This window comes from Rhincodon typus, chromosome 1 (genome assembly GCF_021869965.1).
Source record: "Rhincodon typus isolate 14 chromosome 1, sRhiTyp1.1, whole genome shotgun sequence".
NCBI lineage: Eukaryota > Metazoa > Chordata > Chondrichthyes > Orectolobiformes > Rhincodontidae > Rhincodon > Rhincodon typus.
In genome coordinates this window covers 23680212-23703835 of record NC_063332.1, presented here as the reverse complement: position 1 = coordinate 23703835, position 23624 = coordinate 23680212, and positions in this window count along the sequence as shown.

Below are 23624 nucleotides of genomic sequence, written 5' to 3'. Positions count from 1 at the left end.
TACTGAGATACAGTCTATTAGACTAGACGGGATTGAGGTTCATAAGGAGGAGGTGTTAGCAATTCTGGAAGGTTTGAAAATAGGTAAGTCCCCTGGGCCGGATGGGATTTATCCAAGGATTCTCTGGGAAGCTAGAGAGGAGATTGCAGAGCCTTTGGCTTTGATCTTTATGTCGTCATTGTCTTCAGGAATAGTGCCAGAAGACTGGAGACTAGCAAATGTTGTCCCCTTGTTCAAGAAGGGGAGTAGAGACAACCCTGGTAATTATAGACCAGTGAGCCTTACTTCGGTTGTGGGTAAAGTGTTGGAAAGGATTATAAGAGATAGGATTTATAATCATCTAGAAAGGAATAATTTGATTAGGGATAGTCAACACGGTTTTGTGAAGGGTAGGTCGTGCCACACAAACCTTATTGAGTTCTTCGAGAAGGTGACCAAACAGGTGGATGAGGGTAAAGCGGTTGATGTGGTGTATTTGGATTTCAGTAAAGCATTTGATAAGGTTCCCCATGGTAGGCTATTGCAGAAAATATGGAGGCATGGGATTGAGGGTGATTTAGCGGTTTGGATCAGAAATTGGCTAGCTGTAAGAAGACAGAGGGTGGTGGTTGATGGGAAATGTTTATCCTGGAGTTCAGTTACTAGTGGTGTGCCTCAAGGATCTGTTTTGGGGCCACTGCTGTTTGTCATTTTTATAAATGACCTGGATGAGGGCGTAGAAGGATGGGTTAGTAAATTTGCGGATGACACCAAAGTTGGTGGAGTTGTGGATAGTGCGGAAGGATGTTGCAGGTTACAGAGGGACATAGATAAGCTGCAGAGCTGGGCTGAGAGGTGGCAAATGGAGTTTAATGCGGAAAAGTGTGAGGTGATTCACTTTGGAAGGAGTAACAGGAATACAGAGTACTGGGCTAATGGTAAGATTCTTGGTAGTGTGGATGAGCAGAAAGATCTTGGTGTCCATGTGCATAGATCACTGAAAGTTGCCACCCAGGTTGATAGCGTTGTTAAGAAGGCGTACAGTATGTTAGGTTTTATTGGTAGAGGGATTGAGTTTCGGAGCCATGAGGTCATGTTGCAGCTGTACAAAACTCTGGTGCGGCCGCACTTGGAGTATTGCGTACAGTTCTGGTCACCACATTATAGGAAGGATGTGGAAGCATTGGAAAGGGTGCAGAGGAGATTTACCAGGATGTTGCCTGGTATGGAGGGAAGGTCTTATGAGGAAAGGCTGAGGGACTTGAGGCTGTTTTCGTTAGAGAGAAGAAGGTTAAGAGGTGACTTGATAGAGACATACAAGATGATCAGAGGATTAGATAGGGTGGACAGTGGGAGCTTTTTCCTCGGATGGTGATGGCTAGCACGAGGGGACATAGCTTTAAATTGAGGGGTGATAGATATAGGACAGATGTCAGAGGTAGGTTCTTTACTCAGAGAGTAGTAAGGGCGTGGAATGCCCTGCCTGCAAAAATAGTAGACTCACCCACTTTAAGGGCATTTAAATGGTCATTGGATAAACATATGGATGATAATGGAATAGTTTAGGTTAGGTGGGCTTCAGATTGGTTTCACAGTTCGGCGCAACATCGAGGGCCGAAGGGCCTGTACTGCACTGTAATGTTCTATGTTCTATGTTCTATGAAGGGCAATTTTTTTATGCGGAAGGTGGTTTGTGTGCGAAATGAACTTCCTGAGAAAGTGGTGGATGTGGTTAGTTTGGATTTATGCTCGGCATAGACAAGTTGGGAGTGCCTTAAGCTTGATTTCTGGAGCTGTTTTACTCTGTTCACAGTTCTAAAATGTTGTGGTGTTTATATATCCATAATTAAAAAAGTATCTTTTGCAAAGTTGATGTGACAACATGAGCATGTTTTGAAAACCACACGGGTTACTGGGTACTCAGAGGGTTAAAATAACCAACATTAAAGAAGAAGACTAGAATGTGGTTACTATTTACAAATCTAAATTTATTAGTGACCATACAAGTGCTGGCACTGTATCTGTGCTGCTATTAGAGATAAAGGTATTAAAATATGAGTTGCCCAATTTTATATCGTGCAATGTAATTCATTGAGATGGCCAATAAAAAGAGACAGAGCCCATCATAGCTCTACAGACCCAAAGTCTATGCGCCACATAAACAATCTCATGATGAATATCTACTGCCTGTATCTTCCATTCTCTCCACCTCATGCGTGAGCATGAAATTGACATTTGAAACTAATTGTACGGTGAAATCTACCAAATTCTAGAACTCTGTTTTAGATTTCAAGCAGGCTTTAAGCCTGACACCCTTTCTGTATTAGTTTTCTGCCTAGGCTATAGCTGTAAGCAAGTGCAAAAAAAATGGAAGGGATTATTATGCCCGAGCAAATAGGATAGAGTGCATCCAACTAATCTGCATTGCTTATCTTGGGCAGACAGTGGTCTGTCAGGACCTGTCTCTCTGCCCTCCATGCTTGGCCCCTTGACTTCATTGCTGTGCTGCTCGTGGCTATCGCTTGCTCCTATAAACAGCCAATTATTGGCCCAAACAGATGTCAGAGGCTATGATCAAATAATTTAGCTGAAGTGAAGAGGCCTTAATACAGGTCAATTTCACTCGGTTAGACATGGTGTCTGACTCAGATTGGGGGGGGTGGTTTATGAAGGTTGATGGTGGTAACAACAATAAGCATTATAGTTCAACAGCTACACATTTTTTTATGATTAAGTACATGTTTAACTTACTAATCCTTAATGGCTAAAGCTGGAAAATCCTTTCTCCAATACAGAGTACATTTCAGGTCAGTTTCATATATTTACAACCAGCAGCATACAATCTCTGCTAACCGAGAATGATGGAAATCACATAGTGAATAAGTAAATTTTAGTATGCTTGTTTCAGAATCTATAATCATGAACATCACAGATTGAATTTTTTAAAGCTTGTTCTTTAAAAATATATTTGAACTTATTGCAATATAATATGATTTCCCACCAACACGAATTCTTAAATTAATCCATGTAGACAACAATCATTGGTTAGTTTAATTTTACGAAATTGACTTGAAGTAAACAAATGAAACCACTACCCTGTGTGGTGTGCCCGTTGATTATAGCTTTACGTTATTCAAGAAATGACTGAGCCTATCCAAGCATCATCTTAAAGGGAATGACTCTTTTCCAATTAAGATCAACCCTGCCGGATTATGTCTAATTTTTTTTTCAGCTCTTTACCCTAATTAGAAAATGTTGCTCCACCAAAAAGCCCATTAATTTCAAAGTTGCTAAGGACAAGAGGTTAACGCCATTTCATCCTTGATAATGCTTTTCTGAGAGGACCCAATTTCTGTCTCCGGTAAATCTAACACGCTATTAACCAGATGTAATTCCACTTTAGTTTTATCATTACATCTTTTCTGGCTGATTTTCTTTTACATATTACACATAATTTACAAACTTCATCAATTAGATTTCAAAGCTTTTCAAACTTCAGAATCATCCTGAGTTGATCCATTTTATTTCCTCCAACTTTTTACCTTCCTTTTGTTCTAATTGTGACTTTTTTCTGCACCATATCCGGGAAATAGAATACAATAAGCCACCAGTCAGAAGTGTGATGAAATACTCTCCACTTGCCTGAATGAAACCTAAAGGATATCAGTATTAGTAGAAAAATGATATTGGGGAAATTGACAGGATTAACGGCCAATAAACCCCCACGACCTGATAATCCCAGTGTATGTAAGGAAGTGGCCAAAGAAAAAATGGATACATTGGTGGTCACTTTTCCAAGATTCTATAGACTCTGAAAGCATTCCTGTGGATTGGAGGGTAGTTAATGTAGCAACACTATTTGAAAAAGGAAGTAGAGAGGAAACAGGAAATTGTAGACTGGTTAGCCTGACATTGTCAGTGGAGAAAATATTAGCCTACTATAAAATTTTAAAACAGAGCACTTGGAAAACAGTGACTGCATTGGACAGAGACAGCATGCATTTATGCAAGGGAAATTATGTTTGATAAGTCTACTGCAATTTTTCGAGAATGTAACCAGTAGAGTTATTAAGGGACAGCCCCTCAGTGGTGGTTTAATTGGACTTTCAGATGACATTCAACAAGGTCTCACATAAGAGATTAACACGGAAAATTAAAACACATGGGATTGGGGATACTATAATGACATGGATGGAGAACTAGTTGACAGACAGGAAACTAACAGTAGGAATAATTAGGTCTTTTTTCCAAAAGACTAGTGAGGTATTGCAGAAATCAGTGCTTGGATTCAGATATTCACAGTATATATATCAATGATTTAGATGAAGGAACTAAATGTAACATCTCCAAGTTTGCAGATGACACAAAGAGCTGGGAAGGAGGGCGACCTCTGAGGATGATGCAGACGTGCTTCATTGTGATTTGGACAAGCTGAGTGAGTGAACAAATGTATGGCAGATGCAGTATAATGTGGGTAAAAATGAGGTTATCCATTTTGATGGCACAAACAGGGCAGCACACAATAATCTGAATAATAAATAAAAACCAAAAGAGCTGCGGAGGCTAATTTCTGAGAAAGGGTCATTCGACCTAACACATTAACTTTGATTTGTCTCCACAGATGCTGCCATACCTGCTGAGCTTTTCCAGCAATTTCTGTTTCTATTATCTGAATGGTGATAGGTTGGGAAAGAGGAAGGTACAACAAAACTCAGGTATCCTTGTACCACCTGCTGAAAGTAAGCATGCAGGTGCAACTGGCCGTGAAGAAGGCAAATTGTATGTTGGTCTTCATAGTGATGGAATTTGAGTTTTTATTTTATTCATTCATGGATTTTGGGCATCACTGGCTAAGCCATTATTCATTGCCCATCTCTGATTGCCCAGAGGGCAGTTAAGAGTCAATTACATTGCTTGTGTGCCTGGTGTCACATGTAGGCCAGACCAGGTAAGGATGATAGTTTCCTTCCCTAAAGGGCATTAGTAAACCAGAGATAACAAGGTGTAGAGCTGGATGAACACAGCAGGCCAAGCAGCATCAGAGGAGCAGGAAGCTGACATTTCGGGCCTTGACCCTTCGGGGAAGGGGGTTCTGAAATAAATAGGGAGAGAGGGGGAGGTGGATAGAAGATGGAAAGAGGAGAAGATAGGTGGAGAGGAGACAGACCGGTCAAAGAGGCAGGAATGGAGCCAGTAAAGGTGAGTGTAGGTGGGGAGGTAGGGAGGAGATAGGTCAGTCCAGGGAGGACGGATAGGTCAAGGGGACGGGTTGAGCTTAGTAGGTAGGAGATGGGGGTGGGGCTTGAGGTGGGAGGAGGGGATAGGTGGAAGGAAGGATAGGTTAGGGAGGCGGGGATGAGCTGGGCTGGTTTTGGGATGCGGTACTGAGAGGGGAGATTTTGAAGCTTGTGAGGTCCACATTGATACCATTGGGCTGCAGGGTTCCCAAGCGGAATATGAGTTGCTGTTCCTGCAACCTTCGGATAGCATCGTTGTGGCACTGCAGGAGGCCCAGGATGGACATGTCGTCTGTGGAATGGGAGGGGGAGTTGAAATGGTTCGTGACTGGGAGGTGCAGTTGTTTAGTGCGAACCGAATGTAGGTGTTCTGCAAGGCGGTCCCCAAGCCTCTGCTTGGTTTCCCCGATGTAGAGGAGGCCACAACGGGAACAGCTGATGCAGAATACCACATTAGCAGATGTGGTTTTTCTGACAATGAGCAATGTTTTCATTTCTTGTTAGAGTCTTAATTACTTTTTTAAACTGATTTCAAATTCCACCATCTGCCATGGCAGGATTCAAATCTGGACTCCAGAGCATTGCCTGGGTCTCAGGAATAATAGTCTAGTAATAATGCAACTAGATAATTTTTTTCCCCAAGTCAGGAGCATGTCTTGCTGCAATTTTATTTATTTTGGTCTTTGGAATCATGTAATTTACTCTAGCAACTGGAAGCTGAGTTGCAGGGTGTGTAAATGCCTGACCTGTCCTATCCTGAACGTATGACAGAGCAGAGATACCATATGATGGCAGCGAATGCATATGTTCTACTAAACTATACGTATTGATACTTGATGTGATACAGGAGAATCCAAATTATTTCTGACGTGCTCAGCTGACTAAGCAACATAGAAACGTAGACCTTGGTGAGACCACAGCTGGAATATTGCATACAGTTTTTGGCTCCTTATCAGAGGAAACATGTTCTGGCTATATAGGGAGTACAGTTATGGTTTACCAGATTACTTGCTGAATGGCAGTACTGGCATATGAAGAGAGACTGGATTGATTAGGATTATATTCACTGGAGTTTCGCAGAATAAGTGGGGATCTCAAAGAAACCTATAAAATTATAACAGGACTAGGGAATCCAGAACCAAAGATCACAGACTAATAATACAGGGTATGCCAGTTAAGACTGAGATGAGAAAATTTTTTTTCACGCAGAGAGCGGTGAACCTGTGGAAATCTCTGCCACAGAAAATGGTATGAGGAGAACACAAAAAAAAGGGTGCTTTGCAGGATGATCAAGTATGAACATATTGAATGGTGGAGCAGGCTCAAAGGGCTGAATAGACTACTCCTGCTCCAAGTTTCTACATTTCTATGTTTCTATGTTGCTTAGTCAGCAGAGCATGTCAGAAGTAATTTGGATTCTCCTGTATCACATCAAGTATCAATATGTATAGTTTAGTAGAACATATGCATTCGCTGCCATCATATGGTATCTCTGCCCTGTCATACGTTCAGGATAGGACAGGTCAGGCACTTACACACCCTGTAACTCAGCTTCCAGTTGCTAGAGTAAATTACATGATTCCAAAAACTGAAATAAATAAAATTGCAGTTTTTATCTTCAAAAATACTGTCTTAGCTGCACATGCACATCAGTACACATCAATGGGATTCAGTAGCAGTCATTATACTAGTAATCCAGAAGGCCAAGCTAATGCTCTGGGGACATGGCTTCAAACCCAAATATAGTAGTGGGTGGAGTTTGAATTTGAGCTCAATTAATAAATCTGGCATTAAGAGCTGGTTTAGCTGTGACCATGAAACTATTGTTGATCGTTGTAAAAACTCATCTGCTTCACTAATATCCTTCAGGGAAGTAAGCCTTTCATCCTTACTTGGTTTCACCTACATATGCTTCCAATCCCACATTGACTCTTAACTGGCCTCTGAAATGGCCTACAACTCACTCAGATCAAGGGCAACTAGGGATGGGCAATAAATCTGGTCTTGCCAGTGACATCAACATTTCATGGAAGAATAAAAATGATCGAAATTGATGCACCAATGTTGACAGATTCATAGTTTTATCCAAACATTCTGTTGTTATATATTTCATATTAGTGCACCCACTTTTAGATTTAAATCTGAAGGAACAAAGACACTGGCTATGTACAGAGAGAGTTCCACATTGTCAGAGATGCGGTATTTTGATGAATCATTAACTCAAGGTTGCATCTGGCAAGTGAGCTTAGATCTGATGTGTCACTGATGGGATTACTTAGATCTATCCATTACATGCTACTTATGCTGTTGGCATGCAAATAATTCTGTATTGTAGCTTCACCAGATTGGCACCTAATTTTTAGTCATGCCTGTTGCTGCTCCTGCCGTGCCCTCCTGCAATCTTTATTGAATGGGGTTGATCCCCTAGTTTGATTGTCATCGTAGATTGAAGGATATGCGGGATTACCATGAGGGGTTACAACTTGTGGTTGAAAATAACTCTGGTTCTCTTGCTGGTCCACAGCAACTCATGGATATCCAGTTAGATCCCATTTAGCATAGTGGTGATGTCACAGAAAGAAGAAGAGTATACTCAATATTAAGAGGGGACTTGATCTTCAGAATAACCGTGCAGTGGCCAACACTACCTATGCTGTCACGGACAAATGTATCTGTGACAGGTAAATTGTTGAGGTCCTTGGGTGACATATTTTGTATCACTATTAACCAGAAACTTAACTGCATCAGCCATATACATAACGGTCTGAATTTTTCCAGCTCCATGACAACGGGTGGAAGGGTCAGATTTTTTAAAATTCATTTGTGGGACATGGGTGTCACTGCCTGGGCCAATATTTATTGCTCTTCCCTGGCTGCCCTTGAGAAGGTGTTGGTGAGCTGCCTTCTTGAACCGCTGCAGTCAATGTACTGTGGGTTTACCCACAAAGTCCTTAGGGAAGGAATTCCAGGATTTTGACCCAGTGACAGTGAAGGAAGGGCAATATATTTCCAAGTCAAGATGGTACGTAGCTTAGAGGTGAACTTGCAGATGATGGTGTTCCCATGTATGTGCTACCATTGTCCTTCAAAATGAAAGGGTTTGTGAGTTTAGAAGGTGCTGTCTAAGGATCTTTGGTGAATTTCAGCAAGTCTGGTTTGTCCTGAATGGTGTCAAGTTCCTTGATTGTTGCTGAAGCTGCTGTCATCAGGTCAAGTGGGGAGTATTGCATCCACACTTCTTCTGGACGATGGACAGGCTGTGGGGTTCGGAAGGTGAGTACGAAGCTACAGTATTCCCAACCTCTGACCTGTTCTTGTAGCCACAATATCAATATAGTAAGTCCGGTTGAGTCTCTGGTCAATCATAACCCTCAGGATGTTGATAGTGGGGAATTCTATCGTCATAACACCATTGAATGTCAAGGGCTGGTATTCTGTGTGGTGCAAATGTTCCTTGCCACTTTTCAGCCCAAGCCTGGGTATTGTCCAGGTCTTGTTGCAATTGAATATGGACTGCTTCAGTGTCTGAAAGGTTGCAAATGGTGCTGAACAGTATGCAATCATCAGCGAACATCCGCCTTTCTGAACTTATGATGGAAGTCATTGATGAAGCAGCTGAAAATGGTTGAGCCTAGGACACTACCCTGAGGAACTCCTGCAGAGATGTCCTATAGCTGAGATGACTAACCTCCAACAAATTCAACCATCTTCCTACATACCAAGTATGACTCCAAGCAGCGGAGAGTTTTCCACCAAATACCCATTGATTCCAGTTTTGCAAGGGATCCTTGATGCCACACTCAATTAAAGATAGCCCTGATATCAATTACCCTCTCCTCACCTCTGGAATATACAGTGAAGATGCTTCAGGATATTTTTCAGGTAGGATTGGGATTTGGATCACTACCTATATCACGGGTAGGGATCCATTGAGACACATTGTGCCACTGGAAAAGCAGTCCTCATGGAGCTGAGAAGCCACCTGCTCAATAGACATGGCATCTCTGCAACAGAGATGGTGGATTGGAGGGATGGGTTGGGGTTGAATCCATTAGAAGCATCATGCCCCATTAGTGAGGTTGCAATTGCTGCAGAGGGATTTCCCAATTACACCATTTCTTGTTCATTTCTTCATTGTTGTATGGCCTGGTGTCGCCACTTCCACATTGAGACATCTGGGCAATCGCTAGCCTGCCTCAGTGATGCCTTTCTCTCCCAGTGGCACTTCCAAAGATCTACAGCTGCTAGTCCTTGGACACCTCTTTGATCCTGATGTTGAGAGTTGTGAAGTCGGGAGACGATTCACTATGACTCAGATGATTCAATTCCTCATTCACTAAAACCTGTCCAACATCTGGAAGAAATAAATCAAGAGTGTGATGGAATAATCTCCACTTGTCTGGATGAATGCAACTGCAGAGATGTTGAAGAATCTTGACACAACACAGGAGAAAATAACGACCCACTTGGCACCCAATCCGACGCTTTAAATATTCATTCTCTCCATCACAACACTGTATTCTATCTACAAGGCTTCTCAAGAGAGGAAACCTGTGACTTGACTGCTTAAAGGAACAAGTATAACCTGTAAGTTCACCTCAGAGTCACATACCGCCCCTAACATGTAACTCATTGATGCTGAATGAAAATCCTTGAGCTCCCTTTCTAACACTCTGAGCATAGCCACAACACATGGACTACAGTGGTTCAAGACTGCGACTCACATCAACCACATTCTAGGCGTATGGGAACAGGAGAGGGTCATTTGGCCCTTGAAACTGCTCTGCCATTCAAAAAAATTATGGCTGATCTGATTTCAACTCCAATTTCATGTCTGCCTCTAAGTGAATTTGAGGAGAACTACACTAACAACAAACTTACGCTTAGAAATCAGGCTTGCAAATGGCTTGCTTACAATTGCTTTGAAATTTGGCATTCTTGCTTCTGTCCTGATGAGTGCAAGATGAAAAGTGTGGGAAACATATCTGCTTTCAGCAATTTTCAAAGATAATTCGGAATAGGAATTAAACATTAGAGACACCCACACTCCATGAACAAATAAAGAATGGGAGAATTAGATTTTAGCATGACGAATTAACCCACAATTTCAATAATACAGAAGTTGCGATTGAAAGTGATATTCCAATTTGTCTGGGATAAATGAGCAAGAAAGAGATAATTTTCTGTTTCACTGAATGAACAGGCAGTGTATTGATGGACTCAGAAAATAAGTAATATATACATTAAATGTTGCATTAATAGTGGCTTCCAGTTACAAATGTATTTTTCTTTGAACATTTTATTGAAAGCAATTAAAGACCTAAAGCCTTTTTACAACTTGCTTCAATGATAACGGGATAGCTGATTTTATCTGAGATTGCACACATATATAAATGGGAAAAAAATCATCAGCCTTAGCTAAACAAACAGCACAAGTGCATTCTCCCCCTGGGCTGCTTCTCCATAATTAAAATCAATAAGATCTTCCTTGGAGGATCTCTTTAACCTCATTGGGCTACAGCATTTGAACAGGCAATTTCTAAACAAACAAATAGACTTCCAAATGCCTATAACATGAGAAGAGTCTTAAAGCAGCCTCATTTAGTCAGTTAAAGTAAACCACATTCTGTAAATGTCCCTGTTTGATCATTGTGTAGTGCAGGAAGCTTCACAATTTTGTTCTGGTTTCAGAGGATGGCTGTAATTTTAATTTTATTGCCAGGTATTTATATGATTGAGAAATATTGTCCAGTCGAGGCTAGCATTTAAGCTTCTCTTCTTACTTCTCACAGGCTTTCAAATGTAATTTTCCGAAGATTGGCTGCCTATTCGAGGGGAAACCTGATTCTTAGCAGGCTGTAGAATCAGGGCCTGCAATAAAATGTCAGGATTGTTCACCAAGCTCTAGATGGAAGCTTAACTACTAGTGGCTGTTTTTAGCACATTGGTGTGAATTACTTGACTGGTGAAACTAAGCAGCAATTAGACACCTCAGCATTGAACGGAAATGAGAAATTTGCAGTTTGGCCTTCAGACGAGCAGACCCCTACAGGGAGCTGTACACATCTGCCGTCCCCAAAGCCAAAGGCCGATTGGCTTGTAATGACAGTCGCAAGCAGCATTAGAGCTCACTTGTAACAAAGCTTATAATTGAACAAAGGAAACATCTGATCCAATCCTTTATGCTGGTTAAGATTAATTCACTTATTATGATGTTCTTTAAGCAGTCCAACTGCTATAGAAATACTATTGCAAATGTGACTTTCCCACCTCCCTGTCACGAAAATGATACATGTGTGAATATTCTGTTTCATTCAGGCTTTATAAATTGAATGAGCCTTTCAGTGCATTTAATAACAGTTCCATAATTAAACCACAAGCTCATCCCTGCTTTTCCAGGGGCATGAAGCACTGCAGGTCATTCTCTTTTAAACAAGTTTGTTTAATATCTAAGAGCACTGAGTTGATGTAATTACTGTGCTTGTTTTACAATTTTGTTTCTTGAAGGTGCTGACTCATGCTGGGATACAATGCCACAAAAATACAGCCACAGACCTACACTAAACTATTCTCTTCATACGTGCTGATTTATATCCCGGCTAAACCTCTCTTCATCCACAGCCATTTTTTTATTCTCTTTGAACATTTTAATTGTTTGAATATAATTTCACTCCTAAAGGTTTATTTTAACTCTGACTAGGATTTAGGTATTTGGTAGGGGCAAATGACAATGATGATGTGGCATTAGGCACAGGTCATTCTAACTCCCAGGCATTGTAAACATTAGTCGGTGAGTCTGACTGTCTTGGTGATAGATCACCGCCCCAAAGCGCTTCTGGGTGCATTAAAATTTTAATTCCAACAAGTGTCTGTATAAAAAAAAGGCTCGCCCAGTCAAAAAGTGACTGCAGATGTAAAGTCAGTGACTGTACAGTAGGGTCCTGTGTGGACTTTTGGGAAGTCACACCTGTAGAGAGTCAAGAAACCTTCAAACAGCAAAGCTATAAAGGAAGAGATACGAAGAGGCTGACTACCTCCCACCCCCTTCCCTCCCCCCTCAGCAGGAAGTCATCTTCTGCAGAAATACTTGTGTTTTACCCTTCCAAGAATATTTTTAAAAAGTTAAAAACTAATTGCAACCCCTGTTCTGTCTGTGCTAATCCCCTGATAGACAACTGTGTGCTAACATTGAAAGCCCATTTTAAATATAGCCATTAAACACCTCTGCACTGCAGAGTAAAAAGTTGGAAAATAATACACGCTTACTCTAAGTCCTGTCAAAGGAGACACCATCAAAATAAACCAGGACAAATGAATTTTAACAACCTGCAAGGCCAAGAATCTCAAATTGGACTTTTCAGCCATCGATATCATCATTAAAGCACTGTCCAAAGTAACAGCCACAACGTTCCACTATTTACTCTTAATGAGCAACTCAGAAACTGATTTGTAAATCTTTTTATTGTTACTCTTTTAGTAGACTCATTATTATTTATTATTCCTAATCTGTGCATGTGTGTTGCATTATCATTTCTTTTCACATTTCATGACGAATACACTTGCTCTTTTGTTAACTCAATAAAGTCTGGTCCAAATCAACCTTGTTGCAACCAACTAAGTGAAGTCGGTGTATAGAGAAGAGCCAGTTCATCTCTCCTCACTCAGAAGCTTAGCAACTTGGGTATTGCATCAGGAACTGTAACAAATGGGGGAACCTTGCCTGTGTTCTAGTCATGACACTGACTACAGAATAGAGGGGCCAAACCACCTGCACATAATTTGTAGCACCATTGTTGAGATGTTTCAGAAAGAGAACATGTAGCTTTTACAGTCGGGTAACATTCCTTGCTTATATCTGGTTGTTGAGATGAGTCAAAGGGCTCATCTCTGCTCTGGATGCCCCAGAGGAGAAGTGAGGACCAGCATGGAGATAATCTTCATGATCACATTCAGCAACATCATAAAAACTTTCAGAGAGACCAGCACAGAGAGGGTCAGTATGAGCAACCTCACCCCACTTCCTACCATCACACTCCAAATTAAGTGTAATGTTCTTAAATGCACCAAGGCTGATGTCAGCCCATTACTGATGCATATATTTTAATACCACCTCACCATCTCTCACCACTCACAGTACTTCCACTTCATAACATCCATCAACATACAATCACAGAGTCACATCAAAATTCGTCTCCTTTTCTTCTGAAAACACACAATTTTTCTTTTCTCCTCTTCCCGGCACACACTTACATCGACCACTTCATACATCTGAAGGCTGACATTACACTGAACCTACTCCTTATTCATTTCACATCACACAAACTGCAGTTTACATTTAACACCACACCCCCTATCATCATTCTGTTCTTCTTCTTCCACATCTCTCGCTACGTCTGCTATTTGCACAAGCCCTATACATATCCACTCATCAACTCACTGTTTTCTACCTCTTTCTTTCCACAGAATAATACCAGGCACAATGCCAGGGAGGAGAACAGGAAGGGTGGAGTGTCCCTCAACATTACTGGAGAAGCACAGCATATTTTGTCATTGCACTTCAGATAGATCTAATGAGATGAAAAGACATGTTGACCCTGTATACTGGTAAAGCCTCTTGCGTAAAGCCTTCTTGAAGACCCAATAGCCTATGTTGCAGTTTCACATTCCACTAATAACTGAATTGGAAGATTATCATCTGAAATCCAGTCCCTGATATTGATATGACCCAAAAAAATGATATCCAGTTTCTTTTGTTACACAATCTTGGTCAAAGATGACTTACCTTGAACAAACCAATTGTTAGGTTTTTTTTCTTTATTAAAGGATGTATTTCTAAATGTTGCACGTAGTCTCACGAGAATCAAAGATGGAAACCAGATGCAGGTAAGACTGGGCTTTTATGACAGAAAGGATGACAGATGCTAGGGAAGAAGGTTGTTGATGAGTTTCCTAGGCTGAAGGAGATAGAGGAGGGACAAAGCATATCGCATGGTGGCTGAGTGATTAGCAGTGCTGCCTCACGATGCCATGGAGAAGGGTTCGATTCCATCCTTGGGTGTTTGTCACTGTGGAGTTTGAATGTTCTCTTTGTATCTGTATGGGTTTTCTCCGGGTGCTCCAGCTTTCTCCCACAGTCCAATGATCTGCAGGTTAGGGGGATTCGCCATGCTAAGGTTCTTGCAAAGATTTGTAGCTCGGGTTATGGATGAGGTTGTTGGTTTGGTCGTCGAGCTGACTGGTTATCGTTCAGACATTTTGTCACCATGCTAGGTAACATCATCAGTGCAGCCTCTGATGAAGCGATGTTGTTCTGCTCCGCTTGGTATTTATATGATCTGGTCTGTTAAGTTGGCTTTTGTCATTACGTGTTCTGTTCTGCATGGGTTTGTATATGGGGTCTAATTCCACTTTTATTGATTGCAGTACGGTTCGAAAACCAGGCCTCTAGGAATTCCTGTGCGTGTCTGTGGTTGGCTTGAGCTACGATAGTCACGTTGACCCAGTTAAACTGATGGCCTTTATTGCCCGAGTGCACCAAGATGAGGGAAAGTTTTCTGTGTCGCTTAGCTGCTAGCTGGTGTTCGTGTATCCTGATGGCTAGTTTCCTTCTGGTCTGGCCCATGTAATGTTTGTTGCAGCCATTGCAAGGTATTTTGTTAACTACATTGGTCCTGCATGTCATGGGTCTGGGGTCTTTGGTCCTTGTGAGTTTTTGACATAGGAAACTAACCATCAGGATACACAAACACCAGCTAGCAGCAAAATGTCACAATGAACTTTCCCTCATCTCAGCGCACTCAGACAATGAAGGCCATCAGTTTAACTGGGACAATGTGATCATCCTAGCTCAAGCCAACCACAGACATGCACAGGAATTCCTAGAGGCCTGGTTTTCAACCCGTAATGCAATCAACAAACATGTGGAATTAGAACCCATATACAAACCCATGCAGAACTGAACTGGAAATGACACAAACCAACTTAACAGACCATTTCATATAAATACTAAGCAGAGCAGAACAACATCGCTTCATTGGAGGCCGCACTGATGATGTTACCTAACATGGTGATGAAATGTCTGTACGATAACCAGCCAGCTCAGCAAGCAAGTCAATAACCTCGTCATGCTAAATTGCCCATAGTGTCCAGGGATTTGCAGGCTATTTGGGTTAGCCATTGTAAATGCAGGGTTATGGGGATAGAGTGGGGTGCTCGTCATAGGGTGGTGTTTCCTGACATGTACAGGGCACACAACCACCGCCAGCCCCTACCTGCACACCCCAAAAAAATACAAAGATTACCTCATGTTTTTCAGTCAGTATACCTTTAAGAGACATATTTATATCATCGCTGCATCATAGTACATGACCTATGGCTATAAATATCTCATAGTCCATCTTAGCCTGTGGTCACTTTCAGTATGACATGCTCCTCTCTAGAATCTACTACCTCAAAGTTAACCTCAGCACTGACGTGACTGTGAATGCAATAATTGTGCATAATTACTGGTTTAATAAATATCTATTGGCTTTTTCAATACCATGATATCCATTTACAGTTTCTATGTTACAAGGGCCCTGTTGCATAAAGTTAAATAGTCTGCTGGAGGCAAATCCCACATGAGCAGCAGCTCCAATGTGCCTTCTTGCCAACTTTAGTGATCTTCCCTGTTGGCTTCCTTCCAGCCCTTAGCATTATGGAGGGTTTAACTGGCCATTGATCAGCTAGTTAAGGGTCTCAATTATTCTAATGGTGGGTGGACAAGAAAGAACCTCACTCACTCCTACATATTATGGGGACTGGACTGGGATTGTCAGGAAGGCAGTGAGCTACTCACGTGGCACACTTTATCAAGGGAGGGGGAAAGGCATAAAATCCATCCCATACACCACAAACATAGAGCTTTTCATTGTGATTAACGTCTATAAAAGAGGTCATTTGTTTGACAAGAATCTTGAATATAAATAAATTTGAATAATCATTCCTACAAGCTTTTCCAAACTAGAAAAGAAATGATAGCAAAATAATAAGATATTTGCCTTTCTCAGTTACAGATCCCCTCAGTGCTGTAAGCTCAGAGGAACATTCCCATTCTAAAACGACAAGCAATGGAGAGGCTGAAATAAATTCTAATTAATTTCACTGACACTGCACTCGAACAGTATTAATAAAAATGTCTCGTAAATGTCCCTGCATTGTCTTAACTGTTATCTTAAATATCAAATGGTGTCCTCGAAACGATGTTTTATGGGTTGATATTGGAAGAATATAGCAGATATTTTGGGATACCAACATGACAAAGTTTCAGAAATTATAATATTTTCTTATAATGCTAAAACCCAAATTGTTATTGTGAAGGAATTTAAAATTGAGCAGTTCAATTTTTTTACAATATCTTGCTCATCGACTAAAAATTCCACAGAAAAACATTAGCATTAGAGCAATAATACCAGTCCCATTACTGAGTGCTGCAAAGTAAACATGAAATTGATTGAAGTATTTTACCTTTTACCCAAAGCTCATGCTGCAACAGTACAATTATCTATAATTCAGTACAAAGTTTGAAACTTCAAAGTCCAAGTCCTATCTGAGTGACTGAGTCCATACTGTCTTTTCTGCTATGAATTCCACCTACTTCCAACTCTGTAAGGTTACCCAACTCTGCCCCTGCTTCAACATATCTAAAACGTCCATGCATGCTTTTGTGACTACCAAACTTGATGATCCCAGTGCCTTGCTGAATGATCTTCCACCTTTCCATCTCCATTAACCTATCCAGAACTTTCCTCAACATATACAACATGCACCGATCCCCATGTTCACGGAATTATTACTGGATCTATTACCTAACACCAATCTCCTGCCTTTTTCCTACATCCTGTAATAACATTCCTATCTAAGCAATCATCCAACGCCCTCTTGAATGCCTCAATTAAACCTGTCTCCCCTACACTTCCAGGCAATGCATTCCTTATCCCAACTACTGTGTGAAACTTGACAAAGTGTGAAAACACTTTTTCTCACATCACCATTTTTTCGACATATCATTTTAAATCTTTGACCTCTCATTCTTTTTTTTTCTTTTATGAGCAGGAACAGCTATTCCCTATCCACTCTGTCTAACCTGCTCTGATTTTGAAAGTCTCTATCAAAACTCCTCTCAGCCTGTTTCTCTCCAAACAGAACACTCCAACAAACTCTTCAAACTATCCTTATGATCTTCTCATTCTTACAACCACTCTGGTAAATCACTCTTGCACTCTTTCCATTGTATTCACATCTTTCCTATAATTTTTTTTACACTCATCCATAGGACAAGAGCATTGCAGGCTAAGCCAGTATTTATTGCTCACCCCTAATTGGCCAGACGGCTGTTAAGAGTCAACCACATTGCCGTGGGTCAGGAGTCACATGTAGGCCAGATCAGTAAGGATGGCAGTGAGGGCATTAGTGAACCAGATGAGTTTTTTTGACAAACCAACAATGGATTCATGACAACAAGGTGCAGGGCTGGATGAACACAGCAGGCCAAGCAGCATCATAGGAGCAGAGAGGCTGATGTTTCGGGCCTAGACCCTTCATCAGAAAAGGGGGAGGGGAAGGGGGTTTGAAATAAATAGGGAGAGAGTGGGAGGCGGATAGAAGAGGGATAGAGGAGAGGATAGGTGGAGAGGAAACAAACAGGTCGAAGAGACGGGGATGGAGCCAGTAAAGGTGAGTGTAGGTAGGGAGTTGGGAAGGGGATAGGTCAGTCCAGGGAGGACGGACAGGTCAAGGGGGCGGGATGAGATTGGTCGGTAGGAGATGGAGGTGCGGCTTGAGGTGGGAGGAGGGGATAGGTGGGAGGAAGAACAGGTTAGGGAGGCAGGGACGAGCTGGACTGGTTTTGGGATGCGGTAGGGGGAGGGGAGATTTTGAAACTTGTGAAATCCACATTGATACCATTGGGCTGCAGGGTTCCCAAGCGGAATATGAGTTGTTGTTCCTGCAACCTTCGGGTGGCATCATTGTGGCACTGCAGGAGGCCCAGGATGGACATGTCGTCTGAGGAATGGGAGGGGGAGTTGAAATGGTTCGCGACTGGGAGGTGCAGTTGTTTGTTGCGAACCGAGGGTAGGTGTTCTGCAAAGTGGTCCCCGAGTCTCCGCTTGGTTTCCCCGATGTAGAGGAAGCCACACCGGGTACAGCGGATGCAGTATACCACATTGGCAGATGTGCAGGTGAACATCTGCTTGATGTGGAAAGTCTTCTTGGGGCCTGGGATGGGGGTGAGGGAGGAGGTATGGGGGCAGGTGTAGCACTTCCTGCGGTTGCAGGGAAAAGTGCCAGGTGTGGTGGAGCTGGAGGGGAGTGTGGAGCGGACAAGGGAGTCACGGAGAGAGTTGTCCCTCCGGAAAGCAGATAAGGATGGGGAGGGAAAGATGTCTTTGGTGGTGGGGTCGGATTGCAGATGGCGGAAGTGTCGGAGGATGATGCGTTTGATCCGGAGGTTGGTGGGGTGGTACGTGAGGACGAGGGGGATTCTTTTTTGGTTCTTATTGCGTGGACGGGGTGTGAGGGATGAGTTGCGGGAGATGTGGGAGACACGGTTGAGGGCGTTCTCGACCACCGAGGAGGGGAAGTTACGGTCCTTGAAAAACGAGGACAACTGAGATGTACGGGAGTGGAATGCCTCATCCTGGGAGCAGATGCGGCGGAGGCGAAAGAATTGGGAATAGGGGACAGCATTTTTGCAGGAAGGTGGGTGGGAGGAGGTGTATTCTAGGTAGCTGTGGGAGTCGGTGGGCTTGAAATGAATATCGGTTTCTAGGTGGTTGCCCGATATGGAGACAGAGAGGTCCAGGAAGGGGAGAGAGGTGTTAGAGATGGTCCAGGTAAACTTAAGGTTGGGGTGGAAGGTGTTAGTGAAGTGTATGAACTGTTCGAGCTCCTCGTGGGAGCACGAGGCGGCGCCGATACAGTCATCAATGTAACGGAGGAAGAGGTGGGGTTTAGGGCCGCTGTAGGTACGGAAGAGGGATTGTTCCATGTAACCTACAAAGAGGCAGGCGTAGCTTGGGCCCATGCGGGTACCCATGGCTACCCCCTTTGTCTGTAGGAAGTGGGAGGAATTGAAAGAGAAGTTGTTGAGTGTGAGGACGAGTTCGGCTAAGCGGATGAGGGTGTCAGTGGAGGGGGACTGGTCGGGCCTGCGGGACAGGAAGAAGCGGAGGGCCTTAAGGCCATCTGCATGGGGAATGCAGGTGTAGAGGGACTGGACGATTGCTCATCAATAGACTCCTAATTCTAGATCTGTATTGAATTCAAATTCCACCATCCGCCATGGCGGGATTCAAACCCGGGTCCCCAGAACATTACCTGGGTCTCTGGATTAACATTCCAGGGATAATACCACTAGCCCATTGCCTCCCCACAAACATGTCTACAAATGTTCAACATCCTCCATGTGCGCAATGATTCCATCTGTGTGACCACCTCTGGCCCTGCAGTGCTGCGTGATTCTCCAATCCTCCAATTATGTTCTCTTGTACATTTTCCACACCAACCCCCACCTCCATCCCATTCTTAGTGGCTGTCCATTTAAGCAGTGATCACTCTAATTACCCAGCCTAAATTTTTCTCCTGCCCTTAAGGGCTAAATTTTACGGAAAAGCGGGCTGAAAATTCAAGGCAGCAGTTATGGATTATTTTGCAACTTCACCAGGAGTTTACTGCTAGCAATGCAGGGGATGCTGAGAGTCAATGACTCCCCAGAAGAGATTGTGAGGTGGTAGCCAAATCTCTGAGGCCCCAACAACTCTTCCTGGTAAGATGGATAAATATCATACTGGGGCATTGTGGGGTGCTTTTGGAAAGCCAACGTTATATTTTCCCACTTCCCACATGCGGAGGTTACCAGTTAACAGTCAATTTGTTGACCATTTTAGGCTGTGGGCCTGTGGGAAACTGGTTGATGCTGGACAAATTCATTTCACAGGCTGCTTCTATAAAAGAAAGACATTCATTTTATATAGCACCTTTCACAACATCGGGTCATCATAAAGCACTTTACAACCAGTGAATTATTTTTGAAGTGTAGTCACTGTTAGTCTAGGAAGCATGGCAGCCAATTCACACGACAGCAAGCTCCTACAAATAATGGTGAGATTGAGCACAATTTCTCTATTTTAGTTTTATTGGCTGAGGGATAAATAGTGATCAGGACTCCTTGGATATCTCCCACAGTTCTCTTCAAAATAATGTCATGGGAGATTTTTTGCATCCATCTGATGGAGACTTGTTATTCTCCCCGACAGAATTCTGAGCCAGTTTTGAACACAAGTTCCAGGATGGAGGCACAGCATGGTCTGGAATCTGCCTGTGTCATCTACTCCTTGTAAAATAAATTCATATGAGCATATACTTCTGGACACTGACAGAATAAACTAACAAGCAAAAATTTCTTACCTTGAGGAGTGTCCAACCAAAACTGCATTTAAACTCCAATTATTTTCAAAAACAATAGATTGGTCCTCAAAAAGAATTTGATCAGTGAATATGGGTTTACCAAGGTGGAATCTTTGGGAGTTCTGAGAGAAGTGGGTTCCAGTGCGAATTGTGCAGAATTGGACAAGAAGTTGAGGCGTGGCCCATCTTAACATTGGCATCACCTCGCTCCACCTTTTGTGCTTAGAACATAGAACATAGAAGATTACAGCACAGTACAGGCCCTTCGGCCCTCGATGTTGCGCCGACCTGTGAAACCAATCTGAAGCCCATCTAACCTAAACTATTCCATTATCATCCATGTGTTTATCCAATGACCATTTAAATGCCCTTAAAGTTGGCGAGTCTACTACTTTTGCAGGCAGGGCATTCCACGCCCTTAGTACTCTCTGAGTAAAGAACCTACCTCTGACATCTGTCCTATATCTATCACCCCTCAATTTAAAGCTATGTCAAAGCAACATTTTCACTTGTGGCATAGTGAAATTCTTATCAATTGATGGTATTTAAGGTTGTTACATTTTTTGTTCATGGCCCAACTCACCTTCTTCATGCACAGCTTTCTACTTTACCAAATTTGACAAACTAGCTGAACATCGAGAAACCTCGACACAGAAACCCGCAGATTGGCAGATTCAGCTTGCAGCTTGCTCCAAACAATCTCCATGCTGGACAGTGGGCACCAACAAATCAGATCATGCTCCATGGGCACGAACCATACACACCCCTACATCCATAAACATTGGCATCTGGCAACAGGACATTAGTTCAGCCACTGTTAGAGTATTGCATGCAATTCTGGTCTCCCTCCTACAGGAAGGGTGTTGTAAAACTAGAAAGGTTTCAGAAGAGATTTATGAGGGTTTGGAGGGTTTGAGCTATAAGGAGAGGCTGAAAAGGCTGGGGCTATTTTCCCTGGAGCGTCAAAGGCTGAGGGGTAACCTTATAGAGGTTTATAAAATCATGAGGAGCATGGATAGGGTGAAAATGGCAAGATCTTTACCCCAGGGTGAGGGACTCCAAAACTAGAGGGCAGGTTTAATGTAAGAGGAGAATGATTTAAAAGGGACCAAAGGGGCAACATTTTCACGCAGAGGGTGAGGAGTGTAAGGAATGAGCTGCTGAGGGGAAGTGTTGGAAGCAAGTACAATTACAACATTTAAAGGGCATCTGGATGGGTATATGAATAGGAAGGGTTTAAGAGGGATATGGCCAAATACTGGCAAATGGGACTAGATTTATATAGGACATCTTGTCAGCATGGACGAGTCAGACCGAAGGGTCTGTTTCCGTGCTGTAAATCTCTATGACTCTATGACTCAATATTGTAGCCTCTGAGAACCCCCCATGGCAAATATCCAATACAATTACAATATGTTTCTGCAAAACAATGTTGCACCTTAGCCTGCACCAACACTGTAGTGCTGCAGCAAAGACACTGTGTTCTCTGGTGCACAAACCTAGCTTATGGACTGGACAAGGCTGCACCTCTGGGCTCTTTGCTTGGTGTCAAAACGCCCACTCACTCTGAGTCTACGTGGATGCTGACAGCATCCTTGCCTTGCATCATTTCGCCTTTATATTCTTTGCCCCCTCAGTCAGAGATGCCACGTTCACAATGCTTCTGCCTTACTTTGCAGAGAAATGTTGACACAAAGGAAGGAAGATTGTTGGTGGGTCTCAGTCAAGTCAAGGGGGATTGTCACTCAAAGGGTCGTGACACATTGAGTCATGGGCAGCCTCTGATACGAGTCCAAGAGCTTTGAAACCCTCAGTCAGCCATTCGGTGTGGACAGAGCCAGGAAGCTCTCAACGTGAGAGATGAGGAGCTGAATGTCAAGCAGCCCACCAACCATCTTGAATTTTTTTGCCTATTAAGGTTTTTTTTATTTGTTCATGCTGTGCCAGCATTTATTACCCATCCCAAATTGTCCAGAGGATCTGGAGATGCTGAGGATCTGGAGTCACATGTAGGCCAAATGGTACACTTCCTTCCCTGAAAGGTATTAGTGAATCATAAAACACAGGAGCAGAATTAGGCCATTAAGCCCATCAAGCTTTGTCCACCATTCGATCAAGGCTGGTGCAGAGTCATAGAGTTATACAATGCGGAAACAGATCCTTCAGCTCAACTTGTCCATGCCAACCAGATACCCTAAATTAATTAGTCCCATTTGCTAGCATATGGCCCATATCTCTCTAAATCCTTCCTATTCATATACCCATCCAGGTGCCTTTTAAATATTGTAATGATACCAGCCGCCACCACTTCTTTTGGCAGCTCATTGTATACACACACCACCATCTGCATGAAAATGTTGCCCCTTAGGTCCTTTTAAATTTTTCCCTTCTGACCTTAAACCTACGCCCAATAGTTTTGAATTCCTCTACCCTGGGAAAAAGACCTTGGCTATTCAGAGATAGTAGGAACTGCAGATGCTGGAGAATCTGAGATAACAAGGTGTAGAGCTGGATGAACACAGCAGGCCAAGCAGCATCAGAGAAGCAGGAAGGCTGACGTTTCGGGCCTAGACCCTTCTTCAGAAAGGCTGACGTTTCGGGCCTAGACCCTTCTTCAGAAAAAGTTCACTGCCTGACAGGTTACCTTGTATAGTTCCTAAATGACAGCAATAGCTTGCCTCAACTGGTACAGTGGTTGGAGTCAGAAGTTCCATGCCAGGATTTGAACAAAAAATGTACACTGACACTCCCTTGCTGTACTAGGAAAGTGCTGCACTGTTACTCTGATGACCCTCATTTGAGCTGTTACACTGGAGTTCTAAAGTGGTCAAAAAGATTCCAGGCACTATTTGGAGGATGCTCCCACAGTAGCCTGGACAACATTTCTCCATTAACTGACGTCAAACTACCAAATATAGAATCATAGAATCCCTACAGTGTGGGAGCAGGCCATTCAGCCCA